Here is a 15,568-nt window from a genome sequence, read left to right on the forward strand (position 1 = left end):
CACATATACAGATAGAAAACCCCTGATGTTTATAGATTTATATAGAAAGGCTGCCCGTTTAAATAATATTACTCAGGAGTAGTCGCAGGGAAGTTCCACTGGGGTTACTCTCGAGTAAATTGTTGACGGACTGCATTTATTTCTCGCAAAGCACGTCCTGCCAAAAATCGGAGCTCTGAGTTTGAAGAAAATGTTATTTCGGGTGCCAATAAGAAGTATACAGTGCGACTGCTATGTGTGTGCCTTTTAGGTGCGTGGATGTATATATTCTGTCTGTCTCTCTTTCTCTCTCGATGTGCGTCGTAGAATTTTCTTCAAAGAGGTTTATGTGCATAAATGTCCTGGAGACAAAGGCAGTAACCGGATCCTAAATATATTTTAAAACTTGGAAGCAATCTCAGCTGCCAGATCGCTAGGATTTCTTTCTCGTTTGGGACCAAGATTTCTTTTTCTCCCCCCCCCCCCGCAAGGCTGCTGTGAATACAGCTTGAAACGCCCAAGTTGCAACCTGCATGACCGGAAACGCTAGACCCTTTCCATTTAAAAAGTCAGTGGAAACCTCCGCTATGTTGGTTTAATTGGGGTGGCGCGGATCCGGCTACTGGAGACTTCAGAGTCGACCCGGATTATCTGAAGCGGTGGCACGGATGCTACTACCAGATCCAGGGTGCCTGCAGGCTGTCGGGCAGGAGAGAGCGAGCGAGAGAGACAGCAAAACGACCTGCCCGCCTGCCTGCCTTTTTGCTTTCCCTGCTCCCCGGCTACCCAGTGGGCTGTATGACTGCGGCCACTTTCGAGCTCTACGGCCTCTGCATACCAAATGCACAGCTCTTTGGCTTCTGGAGCAGAGAGGGGTGGCGGTGTTTGTAAGGAGAGATTTCAGAGCCAGAGAGATATTGGGTCAGCAGTCGAAACAGGACATTTTTCGACAAGCCTTTTTCGAACATTAGAACGAGCCTGTCATGCGGCCTTCCCTGGGATCTTCCCAGCTCCTCAGGGTCTCCTTTCTCTCCTTCCAGCGGGAAAGCCCCAAAGCTTAACTCTGGGGGCGAGCGCGCGTCTGGAGAGTGCCCTGACAAGCTGTCTATAAATAATGCGATTTCAAGGCGATCGATGAGCCCTTTTATTAGTTAAATCGTCTGAATAATCGTTTCATCGATAAAGCATTTCATTGCTCTTAGCTCCGGGCCGGGCCAGGGTGGGGTGTTAGGGGGTCAGGGAAGGCCCACAAGGAAGGGAGGTGAAGAACTGGATTTTTTAAATATATATATTCCGTGCCACTCCCTCCGCCACCTGCTTCTCCGTTCCTTCGGTCAGCAATTCCAAAGGCGACTTGCATGCTGAGCACCAGAGACAGCCCTCCCCCTGTCCTCCTCCTCACCCCCGGCACAATTCGCTAGCCCGTCTCCCGGCCATCCGATCTCCTTCCGCATTGGTTGGGTCGGTGGGGCGGCGAGAGAGGAGGGGGCTGTCGGCGCAGCAGCGTCTCCGCGCAGTTCGCCGCGATCGATTACTTAGCAATTATTTTTGCACAGGGATGGAGTTGCGCGCGGGTTGATTCTCTGCGGGTTGCGAGGAGGGCTGGTGGCTACTGCAGGCCAACGGGTCTTCTGAGCCTCAAGGCCTCTGTGTATGTGTGTGTAGGACAACCTGCGATAGAGATATCCCAACCCCACTGGGGAGATTAAAGGCAAAGGGGGGGGGCGCGAAAACCCCACCCCGTCTCTCTCCTTGGAGCTGGTGGGGAAGAGATATTCTCGGTCCTTCTCCTCCCCCTCTACGTAATGTCGCCACCCGCGCCTGCTGCGCGCTGGCTGCTGGCTTGGCTTCTGGGGCCGCTTGCCAAGAATTTTGCCTACCCGCCGTCGTACAAGGCGGGCAGTTGGTCCACCGCTCTCTTTCCCTGTTTGAAAACGCTGCTCGTCACTCAGGCACTCTCTGATTTGGGGGGCGCAAGCTACGTCTCATTCCCTTAAAAGTCGTCTCACGGCAAAAAGTCGGCAAAAACAAACTCCCCTAAGGTTGCGATGGCGCTGAGGAAGCGCGCGTAAAAGCGGCCAATGCGCACATTTTGGACACTTCGGGCCCTCTTCGGTTCCAAAGATCAGCCCAGGACAGGTGGATTTTAAGCCAAGTCGTGTCCCCCACTCCCGCCTCCAAATAGAGTGCGCCTAGGAAATTCTTCTCTGCTCTGGGAAGATCAGCTTGTTTGTTTGTATAGGGGGGGTAAAACGCCAGACATAACACGCGGCGTAAAGAGGGCGGGGAGGGTTGGCTGAAAAAGAGCAAAGGTCATGGAAAGGTGACCCCCGAGGTGATAATGATTGGGGCAAAAAAAAGCGGGGAGGGGGGAGAAAACATGGAGACGTATGGTAGTAGGACATTCTGCAAGAGGCGGAGAATACTTTTATAGAGTTTATTATGTTCATGACGCTTAATCGAGTAACATAAGTAGAAAGACCTGCCCCGCAGGGTTTGCAAACCGGATGGGGACAATGGGTGGAGAAAGCAAAAGAAGGACTCATTTTGTATAGCCTACTCTTTGCTAAGAAGGAAGGCTACTTTTCCATACTGAATGAAGTCTACTAGAAGCTTCAGAAGGATACATGCAATAGTCCCCCTCCCCCCTACAGTCTTCAGATTATTTACTTCTGAGTCAACGCTTCGAGCTCCGTTTAAGCCATCGGGACTAGCTTGCAACTATCCTCTCAAGAACGTGGCTCCATTACATCTCAGACGGCAGGCTCAATCCACTGGGAAGTTCTGCGCAAAGCCCCACTGAAACTTAGGGAAGCGGCCCATGTGCAAAGCCTGCTCTTTGCCGTGGATTGTGTCTAGCCTCGGCCACTTTTCCCTTGGAAAGAGAGGGAAAGGCGTCATGTCAATTTTCCATATTTGCTCAGCCCAAGACCTGGTTATCTACTCCGAAGAAAAGTCCGCCGAGTTCGTGCCAGATTACAATAGGTGTTTCCTCCCCTCTCCCAGTAAAATTGAGCTAAATGTAAACATCCTTGGTTTTAAAGATCATGCTTAGGCTCAAATGTTCCTCTTCTGTGTCAATTCCAGACCTAGTACTTGGAAGGAAGACATATTCCTTGATTTCATGGAAGCGTGGCTCCAGGCCAGAGTTGCTGTACCGTGGCTGTGATTCTAAACATGCAAATGGGATCCTAAGCTTGTTTATTCGGAAATAAAAGCTACTGAGTGCACATGGGTTTACTCCTTAGTAAGTGTGGCGAGGACAGAACCTAAAGGGACTTATGCTGCAAGGAAGCACCTTGGATGCAGGCCCCTTTACGCGCACGCAGCTTTAACAGAGCCCGTCACATCTACCCATGCTCCAAATAAAATAAGTAGGTCTGATTCTTCGTTGAGAAGGCCTATTTCAGACACAGTCCCCGCCCTAGAAAACCTCCAGCAGGACTGTGAGTTTGGTTGGGGACGGGGAAGTGATGCAAGTCCATGAGCGTGAAAACGTAGGCCAGGCGAAGCTCGATTGAGAGCCGCCCCGGATCGACGGCGTGGGGGCTATGGGGAGTTCACTTGTTCTCTGCACCGAAACTTTCTCTCTCTCTCTCTCTCTCCTTCATTGAGAACAACGCCGTGTTGATGGACAATCCCGGTGCCTCTCGTGCCACTGAAACCAGACAGTCTGTTAAGGGAGGCGCTTTTCCCCTCTGTGACCCGTGAAATAATCTATAGAATTGTTTACTTTCAGCTCTGATCTCACTGTCAAACACACTCCTGGGTGCAACACACGTGGGACCCACGCTTCCACTCTCGGCTTGGGCCATCCTGGGTGGGTAACATCGTTACTCGCCTCGCTTTGTAGGGTATAGTTCCTTTTCTGGTAAAAGAGAGAGAAGGGGGGTGGGATCTGGCTGTCCTTGAGGGCGATGGCAGGAACCAGCCCCACCATTTAGCTATGGGAGAACAGGAGAGGGTGTGTTAAGCGGTATCTGGGGCCTATGGGCAGAAATCAGGGGAAATTTCGCCCGCAAAGGAAATGTGGGCAGTCCAGATTTAAGTGGAAGGGGAAATGTCGGCAAGGACCCGTCTTAAATCAATCTGGAAATGAGGGTGATGGAGGGAGATCCTCATTTAGTGTGTTTGTTATTACATTACATGAACCAGGGACAGTGTTGATAACGACAGGCGTTTCTACCTCAAAGGGCAAACTGTCAGCCTTGTTATTTTTTTATAAAAGTAAAAGGATTTGCTGCTGTGACGTACACGGTACATAAGGTGAAGATGGTGATAATGGTGATGAAGATGATAGCTGGTAGCTTGCAAGATACAGAATGGTCATTGCTGCTGCTGCTGCTGCTATAGCTCTCTGCGTGCCTGGCACTTTAACAGAAGCAAAATATTCCTTGCACCGAGGGCTGTACACTTTGCTTTTGCTCGGGGTGGCGGGGGAAGGCTGTCACTAACTGCGTAGAACCAGGGAGTTGGCCTTAGAGGAAAGTGTTCCTGAAGAATAATCAATGGTGGTTATTGGAAAGGCGGGTGTCTGTGTGGACTGCAGTAATGACACTGATGTGTCCCCCTCCCAGCAGTCAGGAAACGGTGAGCGACAATCTGACAATGCACAAACCACTTGCAGTAAAGGAGCTTGGATTAAAGTGATGACAGCAAGCGCGGATAACCTACAGGCCTACATCTCTTGAGTTCCGGTGTAACTGGATTGCGAGTCACGCGGGGAACGTGTGGAAGAAGATTGCCACCCGGGTTCTAAACATATTTACTCGCAAGCGGAGGATTTTAAAATAGAACTTAAAGGCGCGCACAGCATCCTGGTGCTAAATACAAATAGGCCGCGACAGACTACAGGAAAGCTCCTCCCCAGCTAAGCTTCTTCTCCAAATATTTTTGCGCGTTAGTGCTGAGTTCTGAGGGCCGAAGTTCTCCAAGCGTAAAGCTGGTGGCAACACAGGCATGGCTGAAAATATCTATCCCCCCGCTGTTTCACACTCTCTTGACCTACGCAACCACAATGTTATTAAAGGTAAAAGTAATAGCCTACTAATACACTGGCTTCAGTTTAGTTTAGCATGGAATTTAAAATCTCTCTCTTCCTCTCGTCTCTCAAACACACACACACACACACACACACACACACGGAGTGGGGGGGCTTGCAGGTTCCCTTTTCCATTCCAAAACAAACCCCGCGGGCTCCGCTGCTCAACTGGCTACAAGGAAATACAACAGCAGATGCGCCAAAAAGTGAAAAGCGCGCCCTGCAATGCAAAAATGCGAAAGAAAAGGCGAAATATGACAACGTTTCTTCCCAGGTTGTTGATTGTCTGAAAATGAGGGTTGATACAGAGTATCTCCTGTCTTCTTCCGTCCTACCTTCCTTCCTTATTTTGCTCAGGAAATCTTGAGGAGGCACGTGCACCCTGCCTTAACTTCAGAGAGATGATCTGCATATAATCCAATTAGTCTTGCTTTCTGTACAAACACAACGCGCCTGCAGCCAGATTCCCCCACCCCTCGGCCCGTTGTTCAACCTGCTTCAGTTAATATAAGAAAAAGAAAGTAAGAAGGTCAAGACTGGCAACAAATTAGGCGCCATTAACACCGAAGGCCATAGTCCATCAGGGAGGTTCTCCCATTGAAATGAATGGGAATAGTGCTCCCGCGCTGGCCTCGTTTCTCTCCATGAGGCTCGCTGCCCTAGTTTCGAAACGTTTACATTGTTTATGGGCGCGTTTTGCAAGGGAGAGAAAAGAAGGGAGCATGTGTGGTGGGACTTCTTCAAAAAGGATTCTTTGAAAAATCTGCCAAAGTTGCTTCTTTTCGTTACGAAAGGCTGTGACTCACGAGTGGGATCCCAATCCACAAATTAAGGGGAGGTCTGGCATGAAAAGAGAACGGTTTGAGACCTATATTTCCTAATAGATCTCAGTCACCTGTGACTTTCGAATTCTGGAGTCAGGATTCCTTGGGAGATCTCATTTTCTGAATTCCCTCTTTGAACACCAGGACGATCTTAAAGCTAGGCGGTCGCTGGCAAAAAGCATGACTTTTTAAGTGGTGGCTCCAGTCCTCATTAATCCCTCCTCTAGGGTGTTTGCCACTGGTCTTGAGGCTCATGGTCAAGGTAAAATTCTGTTTTAAACGTATTTTCGTCGTTAACTCTGCTGCTATGGCTGCTTGCTCTTTTATCTCACTTGATTGCACGACGGTTGGTTTAGTAACTCAGTGTATGTTTTTTTTGTGTGTGTAAAGCCCACACTGTTCAATGGAGCTTTCTTCCAGGGTAGTCTACAAAGGTTTGCAAATTTAGCTGTGGTGTTTTATATTCTCCTGCGTCTAGACAAAATGTCTGTACACTAATAGTAGTAGTAGTGATGGTGGTGGTGATGATGATGACAGTAATAATACTAATACTAATACTTTCAATGGGGATAAGCAACGAAACCCTCTCCATGCATCTCCTCTGACGTTCCCCCCTTAAATCGGAGGGTTGCGTGAATCTCTCTCCAGCTTTATCTGTACGTGTAAAACCGAGCAGGATTCGTGAGGTTGAGAAAGAACTGTGCAGAAGGAGAGAAGTGCTATGCTCTGGATGAGGAGGGGAAAAATAAGCAGTGTAAAGACCAGTGTAAATTCTGCCTGCTAAATCAGTGCCGACCAAACCACATATCCTGGGGCACTTTTTAAAAGCTATTTACCGGTAATCGGAGCATTCAACACGCGCTTGGAAGGCAGCAGTCTGGGCACACCCTTAACTTGGGTTGGAAGCAGCAAAAGGATTAAATCAATGGGACCTAAGAGATGTGGTGGGTCGTAGTGCACATCTCTCCGTCTGAAATCACTGGGATTTAAAGTTGCTTAATGAATGAATGAAAATCGGTCATTAGAATGAAGACTCCATTGCTTTCAATAGGGCTTGGTTCCAAGTTAATGTGTCCAGCCATGTTGGTTGCAGAACGTGATCATTATCATTGATGCTGTTCAGTTGTTGTTGAAGTGTTTCGCCTCTCTAGCAGCAGTGCTAGAATGACTGAAGAGACAGAGGGTTTATATACTACAACATCTCTCACACACACATCGTCAGAGGACACAGCGAGCGCTCTCTCACGCAGTTAAGCCTAAGCACTTGGGCTGAAGCTGTGAATTCCACTAATTTTAGCACGATTGAGGAGCTGGGTTCAATAAATAGGACACTGCCTTTAAATCAGCGGTTGCCTGATCCTCGTAGATACAAAGACGCGCGGAATTAGAGTCCTCTGAGAACGCAGTTTGTGTGTGTGTGTAAAAACTGGCCCTGTATTTTGTTATGGCAGCTCACACTGAGCATTATTTTGCAAACAGAGAAAGGGTAGAGGGGAAGGGAGGCCCTCCCCCCCACTCCGCGATCACGCCCCTAACATCTCTGCTTTCTATTTAGTCGAGTATGTACACGCTATGCGAGCAAAAGTGAAGTCGACAGGCGCTTTAGAAGAACTTCGGCATCCTCACCAAATCCCATCTAGCTGTGACAAGCGCATTGGGGAGCTGAGCGGGGGCAGGGCAGGGCAGGGCGGGGGGAATGAAGCCGTGCCACGCCACTTTTACAGCCCCACCACTATCATAATCCTAAACATGTTTGCTCACAAGGGGGTCTAGGAAAGTATTCGAGGCTTAAGCACGAGCACACAAGTGTGCTGTTCACACGACGTGGACGTTCTTTTCTCGAGGACTTCCAGTGCCCAAGGCGTGGATGTAACAACCCCACGAACGAAACTGCTCTAGGAATGGAAAGACATTGTATTTCGACATGCTGTGAAAGAGCCCTCTCGGTCTTTTTTTGATCTGGGGTGGCTCATTGACATACGGGTGTCACCCCTTCATACTGTAGTGATGAATGTGCCATGCGTGTATATATTGCGCTTGGGTGTTTGCATTCAGAACTGTGTGCGTGTTTTTCCTCCAAAGATGTAGGCTATCTTGACTTTCTCCCGAATAAGCTTGTGTGGAATTGGGCTGCACATGAGCGTAGCCAGGATTTTTTTGGAGGGGGGCAGGCCTTTTGTTAGGGGGGGGGGCAGAACCTCAGTGTGCTATCTATTTTTTTTTATTGATTTAGGGGGACAGCTGCCCCCCCTGGCTATGCCCATGGAGCTGCATCTTAGAGCTAAGTCTATCAGGGCTTTGCCCTTGTAAATTTCCCAGCACCTGCTTTGAAAATTAAAGGAGAGAGTGTATTTGACCCCCCATTCCCCCCCACTTACATCTACAACCGATTTCTGATTGACATTTGCATTTCTGATCTCCATCACTGAGGTCCTTTTAAGACATGGAGCACAAGGGTACCCTCTGGCTGAATCTGAAACCAGGCCTGGAACCTGGTGTCTTATAATGTTATGAGGATCCTTGGAATATATTACTTCTTTTGCCCCTACAAAGAACCTTGAATGAGAGTCATTTCCATTAAAGAGGTTCGAACCTGACTAGTTAACATGCATGAACACAGCATAGGAGTGGAGAAGGAAAAGAAATGGAGTTTGGAATTATTTGTATCCAGCTTAGTCATGCTGGCCACATGACCCGGAAAAACTGTCTGCAGACAAACGCAGGCTCCCTCGGCCAATAGAGCGAGATGAGCGCACAACCCCAGAGTCATCCGCGACTGGACCTAACGGTCAGGGGTACCTTTACCTTTAAACATGATACACATACAGTGCAATCCTACAAGTGTTCACTCAGAAATAAATCTCATTGTGTTCAGATGAAGCTTACTTCCAGAAAATTGTGCATAGCACTGCAGGTCTAGGAAGTTCAGTGGGAATCAATGGGATTTTGTTTCTAAGTAAATGTATTTAGGATTGAAGTGTCACTGTTCCCATTCAAATCAGCGAGTGAGGCAAAAACGGAGGACACATCTCTCCCTTCCTCCCTCTCTCGCAAACACACTCACACACTCTTCTATGACCAAGTCTAAGCAATACCAGGTAAGCACCAAATCCCAGGACCTTGCAGGTAGGAAGCCACCTAGGTGGAGAGAGGACACATCCAAAAACTTTGTTGTGAGGAATGTGCAACCAGGGTAAACGAAGGTTTGCCAGACTGGAACTCCCCCTGCTGCTAGTTCCATAAGGCTGCAGCAGTGAGTTGCCCACCATCACAAGGAGGATTGGATGGGCTTCTTTTTAGATCCGAGACATTGTTAGAACTGGCACGAGGGACTTGTTCCCCAAGTGGATATTTTGGGAGGAAAGGCCTAGAGGACTCCAGGTTTACAACCCTGGGAATGTGGAGAGGCAGATCTGGAAGGCTCTATTCGCAAGCCAACTGAGCAAGAGCTCTTGGGTGGGAGTGAATTGCTAGCCATTGAGGTCAGATAAAGCTGGTTGCTGAAGTGGGAGGCTGGAGTCCAGGGGTGTTGATAGGATTTGATAGGTGACATTTTAACAAGGATTTTGATGTTTTGGAATGCACCTCTTTATATTTAAGAGCCCACTGAGGCCAGTGGCCTCTCCGGTCTAATGCCTTGTTCTCACAGTGGCTAGCCAGATGTCTGTGGTAAGCAGGACCTCAGCACAAAGCACTTTCCCAACCCGTTATTCCCAGCAACTGGTATTGAGAGGTGTGTGAGTGTTTCTGTTCCTGTGTGAATGAGGTATATTCCCTCTGACAGTGGAGGTAGAACATACCCATCAGGGCTAGTAGCTATTGACTGATAACCTTTTCCTCCTTGAATTTATCTAACCATCTTTTAAACCCACCCAAGTTGGTGGCATCACATCTTGTGAAAGTGAATTCCATAGTTTTAACTATGCACTGCATGAAGAAGTACTTTCTTACTTCACATACATACACCTAAGTGGCTTTTTTACCTAAGTAAAGCATATACAGTGGTACCTCGGGTTACATACGCTTCAGGTTACAGACTCCACTAACCCAGAAATAGTACCTTGGGTTAAGAACTTTGCTTCAGGATGAGAATAGAAATCGCGCGGTGGCAGCGCACCAGCAGCAGCCCCATTAGCTAAAGTGGTGCTTCAGGTTAAGAACAGTTTCAGGTTATGAACGGACCTCCGGAACAAATTAAGTACTTAACTCAAGGTACCACTGTACTGAAAAGAACTCATACAGGTGTTTGAAAACACTGATACCACACAGGTATTGGCTGTGACTTCCTGCTAATTGTACACTCAGTAGAAAACAGATATGTGACTCTGTAATGTGTGAAAACAGGCTGCAAAATCCCTTTAGAAGTGATTAAAAACCACTAACAGTTCCATAGGAGCCAACTTCTAGGGGCTGAGGTCCCTTTGGCCCCCATAATAAAATATTTGAGGGAGCTGGGGCCCTCCCAAGTTGATAGGCAGTTACATTCAAATGGTGTGCGCGCCACATTTTGTGATTGATTGTGCAGGGCAGGGCTTACCTGAGTCCCCCAATATTTTATTCAAATTGGCACCCCCTGAACGATGCAACCCTTTGTGTGCCTATTCCAGAGCAAAATTATCAAATGAATGTGCATAGGATTGTAGCCTAAATTAACTTAACAATGGACTTAAATCCAATGTGTTTTTGATCAGCTGTTTTGTGGGTGGTGGCCTAATGTCGCTGAACTCAACTGATTCAAAACAGAACCTTGAATGTAGTCATTCCCTTTCCTTGCTGAATAAACTGTTATTTTCAATTAATGTCCAAGAACATTCTATTATAACAGCAAAGTGAGGATTCGAAATGCCTAAGGCTGTTGTTGGCCTTCCTTATGCAGGACACAGGCTGTTTCTCCTAACGTGGGAGCAAAATTAAACAGTCCACGGTGAGGCTTAGCTTTAGAAATAATCAGACATAAACATACTCTAAAAAGTCACTCTCAGTCTGGACAAAAGTCAGCCCCATGTTTTCTTCAGGAAAAAGAGACAGATTTGAGAACTGATGCACATACAGCTTGCTGAAAATTCCGGCAAGGCGCTGACATGGAGTGGAGGGTAATATGAAATGGTTAGCATTGACTCTGGTGAGAGCATATGGGTACAGCAAGTTTGTATGGGGAGAGGCGTTCATCAATGACCGGAAGAAAGTGTCCAAGCTTGAATACAAAAGGGAACCATCTTCAAAGGCTGTTGAGCTGGGAAAGGGGGTGGGGGAAGAGGGAAAGAAAAGAAAACCGAGACACTGGTCTCTGTGCCCTGAGAAATCTTTGTGTTGTTTCATTTTCTCTCCCTCTTCCTCACCTAAAGTTCCTTGCAAATGAATACACGTTGAAAATTCACAGCCTGGTTCATATCCCACTCACAACGAAAGCACACTTGAACTTAAGAATACCATTTGACTGTGTTTTGTGGAAAGGGTGATCAGAAGTGATTTTGCAGCGGAAAGAGGCCTAGAGGAACTCACTCTTATAGTGGGTGTCTCCTCTCAAGGTCCTTGACAAATGCGGTTTGGGGTTACTATGGAGCTGAAAGATCACATTCTGAGACGTTTCCTTTCCTTTGTAAAAGTGCCCTTCACCCTCTGTTGTTGTTATTTAAAAACATGCTTCTCTGAGCTTTAGATCTAACTAGGAGTGTCATTTTAGATTTCATTCACACTGTGTGGGGGGGGGGAGAGGGAGAGGGAGAGAGAGAGAGAAGGAGCAGATTCAGTGGCAACATTTAAGGAGCACAGGATAGCACCCTGCATTTCAGACAGATGAACTACATGCTAACATGAGGTATAAAAGTAACATGCCAATGATCTGAAGAAAATTGTTTCTGGCAGTTAGTTTATCCAAGAGCAGGCCTTTGAGTTGTGCTCCCTCTGATAATCCTGCCAAACATACTCTGCCCTGCAAGAATCAAACACTGGCTATTTGATATTATATTCAATATTCAATATTGAATACATTAAATACTTCTGCTCAGAAGTAAGTCCCAATGGTTGAAATGAAAAAAAAAATATCCAGTACATTTTAAGACAATTTTTTGGTGAATTTTAAAATGCCTCATTATATCAGTATATCAGCCATACTCCTTTTGTTTAAGTCAACGGATCTGTGGCTTTGCCATAGGGTATAGGCCCATTTAATGTAACCACAGTAGAAGCCTAGTGAGTCAGTTTACCTGAAATATAAGTGATTTGTAAGGACAGCCAAGTGGCCTTAAATTTGAGGTGGTGTGTGTGTGTGCCTCTCTAAATGACATCCCTGGGCTTACTCTATGAATGAAACATAAGATCAAATAAACAAATAATTAGTCAAAGCTGCATGTGAGAAAAGCCCACCCCTGATAAAACACACAGTTGGAAGGCTATTTAAACAGCGAGGCAATTGTCTTTCTTGTGTTTCAGACCATATGTGATTATTCCTTAAGTTTACCTTCAGCCACCAGAAAAGCTCTTTAAAAACATGCAGCTTGGTTTGTAAATGCCTGGGAGTCAGACCTTTCAGATAGGTTCAAAAGCAGATCTTTCCTATGAGTCTTATCCAGCCCACCAAAAGATACCCCCTCACACTCCACCAGTACCACAAAAATCAGAAATAGAACTCCCATATACTCCAGGAGAACCCAAGAGCTTCCCTCAAAAGGGAGAAAACTCCTATATACTATCTTTACTCAGAGACAACACCTACCCAGACCAGTTGGGTGTGGAGTTTGTCTAAAAATTGTCTTTGGCTTGTGCTTCTTATGGAGAGAGGGACACTCTGCAAACATAATGCATAAAAGCAAACACCCAGAGCACCAGCTCCCCATTTCCTACCCTGCCCATCCAGAACTGTGGTCTTAACCATGGACTGGGTGCTTTGGCTCTCCCACTGACATCCATCGAAAACAAATAAGCAAGAATTGGTTTAAGGACTACAAAGCCATCTCTGAACTTTACTCACACACAAACTCCACCACTCTTTTCAAAACACACAGACCGTTCCCAACACAATGGAGGGGGAACAGGTTATTGGCAGTGGTTAGGGACAGCTGCTGTCCAGTGAATCTGAATGGCCTAAGATTTAAACTGTTCCAGCACTATTTTTGCAGCTAGTATTAATCTGGGCACCACCATAATATTAATGGACCTTGTGGCATTTACCGAGAATTCTGTGGACGGATTCTGGGCTTCAAACTGCAGGTGAGGGGTGGGTGGGTGATGGTTTTGTTGACCCCTGTCCTCACGTAAAAAAAAACCCAGCAACAGCGCCCGAGGACTGGTGAGCTAAACTAAATCTTTATCCATAAACTAAGTCTTTATCCATAATAAGTCTTTATCCATGATATGCTAGTTTTCTGTGTGCAGGCAGAAGTTGGGGCGGGGCGGGGTTAAACTTGTGGGAAAGTGTTAAAAAATGCAGTCCTCTTACTCTCACCATTTTAAGCTGCAGTCCTAAAGAGCAACCTGGGAACTAAGTGGGAACGTCTGAATAGATGCGCTTAGGATCCTCGCTGTCTTCCAGTCGGCCCTCTAAACCTGCATACCTTTTCGAGCAGCTCTTGTCAGTCTGATCATTCTTGGGGATGCTTGAGGACGGGTGGATGACCATCAGAAAGAGAGATAGGCGTGCGTGCGTGTGTCCTGATTTCCACTGTCAACAAGGGGCCAAGAAGAAGCCACACTTGTGACGCCTCGCAAGAGGAAGTTCTGTCCTTCAGATAAGCCAACTTCGGCTTCTGACACCGCCCTCTTTCGTCCCCCTACCCTTCTCCCTATGGGCTCTAATTCGTCGCCACTTCAGCGTCTCCCCGGGGAGACTCGTCTCTTACGATTTCCGGGAAATTCGCTTCCTGATCAGGACGATTAGGATCGCAGCTTGGTGCGCCCTCGACCTCCCTCAGCTATCGATCTTTGCGCGCACCTTGGGGCGATTAATTCTGGAAGTACTCTGGAAAGAGGGGGGGGGGACAGGGCCTACTTTCGAAGGCCTCGTGTTAGGAGTGAATTTCCCCACCGCCTCACAAACAACACCCCTAGATCCTTGCCAGGCGGACTCATAGTGGTGGGACGCGCAAGGTTCTCGCGCTCATCCTCGCTAACTGGGAAAATGGGGCTGTTTTTTCCATCCTTGCATTGGATGGGCCGGCCGGCGGGGAAGCAGCAGCATCTTTGCTGGGAATGTTCCTTTCTGCCAAAGCCTCGTGACCTTTGCTGCCGCTTTTCGCTAAGTTTGGAGCTCTCCATGCTTAAGATCTGCTTGAGAAAAAGGAGCAAAAGCTTTAATAGCTTCTCATGTCGCTGCGCACAAAAAGGTCTGTCCTCAGGCCTCCTCGCACACAACACTGCTCAGTCACAGCAACCCGAGATATCAAGAGCGCCATATTCAATAGGCCAACCTATAGATGGAGGAGCACCTCTGCATGGTGGGGAAACGTGCGCACAATTTGGGGGCCTTGCTGTCCACATTTCACACAGGGTTTTTCAGTGATCCTTTTTGCTTGCGTCTTTGCTAGGTGTGTGCGTTACATTTTTGTGTGTCAAGACATACTGTGAATTGTACGCTTTGGTAACAACTCTTTGTTCAGACAGACACAGAAATGTAGCCTGTGTTTCTTTGCTGAAGGGACCCTTTCGAAATCGCCACTCTATTAATTGCTGCTGTAGAAAAAGAGGCATCCTGGGAGGACGGTGTGGGTTTTTATTTTTATTTTTAAAGGAACTCCCAGACATGACTGCAGCTGAGCAAGAGGCATTCAGATCCAGCTCTGTTAGAGTCAATGGGGGTTTTTCTTCTGATTCCAAGGATGGGTTGTATCGACGTAAAACGATACTTACTGGTTTTTTGGCGTGCAATCTGGGAGTGACTGTGCCTGCGGCCGCAAATATTCACCTGTGCTCCTGTAGCAGAAACGAGTGCAACGATGTATTCAACTAAACGCAGTACACTGCTAAGTGTGCATTTACGATGCTTTAATTAGGTGCAAACGCCCATTAATACAAAAACTTATATTACATCTCAGTGATAATGCTATGCTATCTTGAGCGTGTACGTGTGTATACTATGTGAAAACAGGGGAAATATAAAATGGCAGTTATACAAGACATAAGCATATTCACATATAGAAGGCCATGAAGGTTGTATAGGCGCAAGCACGTCATATGACACCTTGAGTCATATGACCAATATTGCTCTGTGTGTTTTCCATCACGTGTACCACAATGTTTTAGGTGCAGACACTGTTATGCCTATTATATTACAGTAAATACAGGACAGCAGAACAAATGTGGGTCTGAATGTGTGTTCACACATATCCAGGCATAAAATCAGGCGCTGTCCCCATTTGCCTGTAGCTTACTGCGAAACACTTGCACTTGGAAGCAAGTCTCATTCATTAATTTCTGTGGAACTTCGGCGGTGCATTCGGATCCTAACGATGTTCATGCAGAAGGAATTCATTTTATTTCTTATTTGGGGTTTCAGTAAGTCTTAACCCCTTAACAATATACCTTAACAGGGCTGTGCGTTGTTCCCCGCTTCAGAGGCGCGCGCCTGTATTTCTATGCACATAGGAATATTTTCAAAATATTACCGACAATGCACGGGGATCCAGTCCTCGCGTTTTTATTTTGTTATTTTCCCCACAAAGTAGAATGACAAAGAGCATAGTTACTTAGTTCTGCCATGCATATGATACCATATCCGGTAATAACTGTA

The 15,568-nt window shown here is 46.9% G+C and overlaps 1 protein-coding gene across 3 annotated transcripts in view; it reads left to right on the plus strand.

The window, feature by feature from the left end:
- The window catches only part of PAX5 (paired box 5), a 265,758-nt gene that overhangs the window by 38,004 nt on the left and 212,186 nt on the right, over positions 1 to 15,568 (plus strand). The gene's annotated exons all lie outside the window — the stretch shown is intronic.

The sequence above is a fragment of the Podarcis filfolensis genome (genome assembly GCF_964270895.1).
Source record: "Podarcis filfolensis genome assembly, chromosome: 17".
NCBI classification, from domain to species: domain Eukaryota; kingdom Metazoa; phylum Chordata; class Lepidosauria; order Squamata; family Lacertidae; genus Podarcis; species Podarcis filfolensis.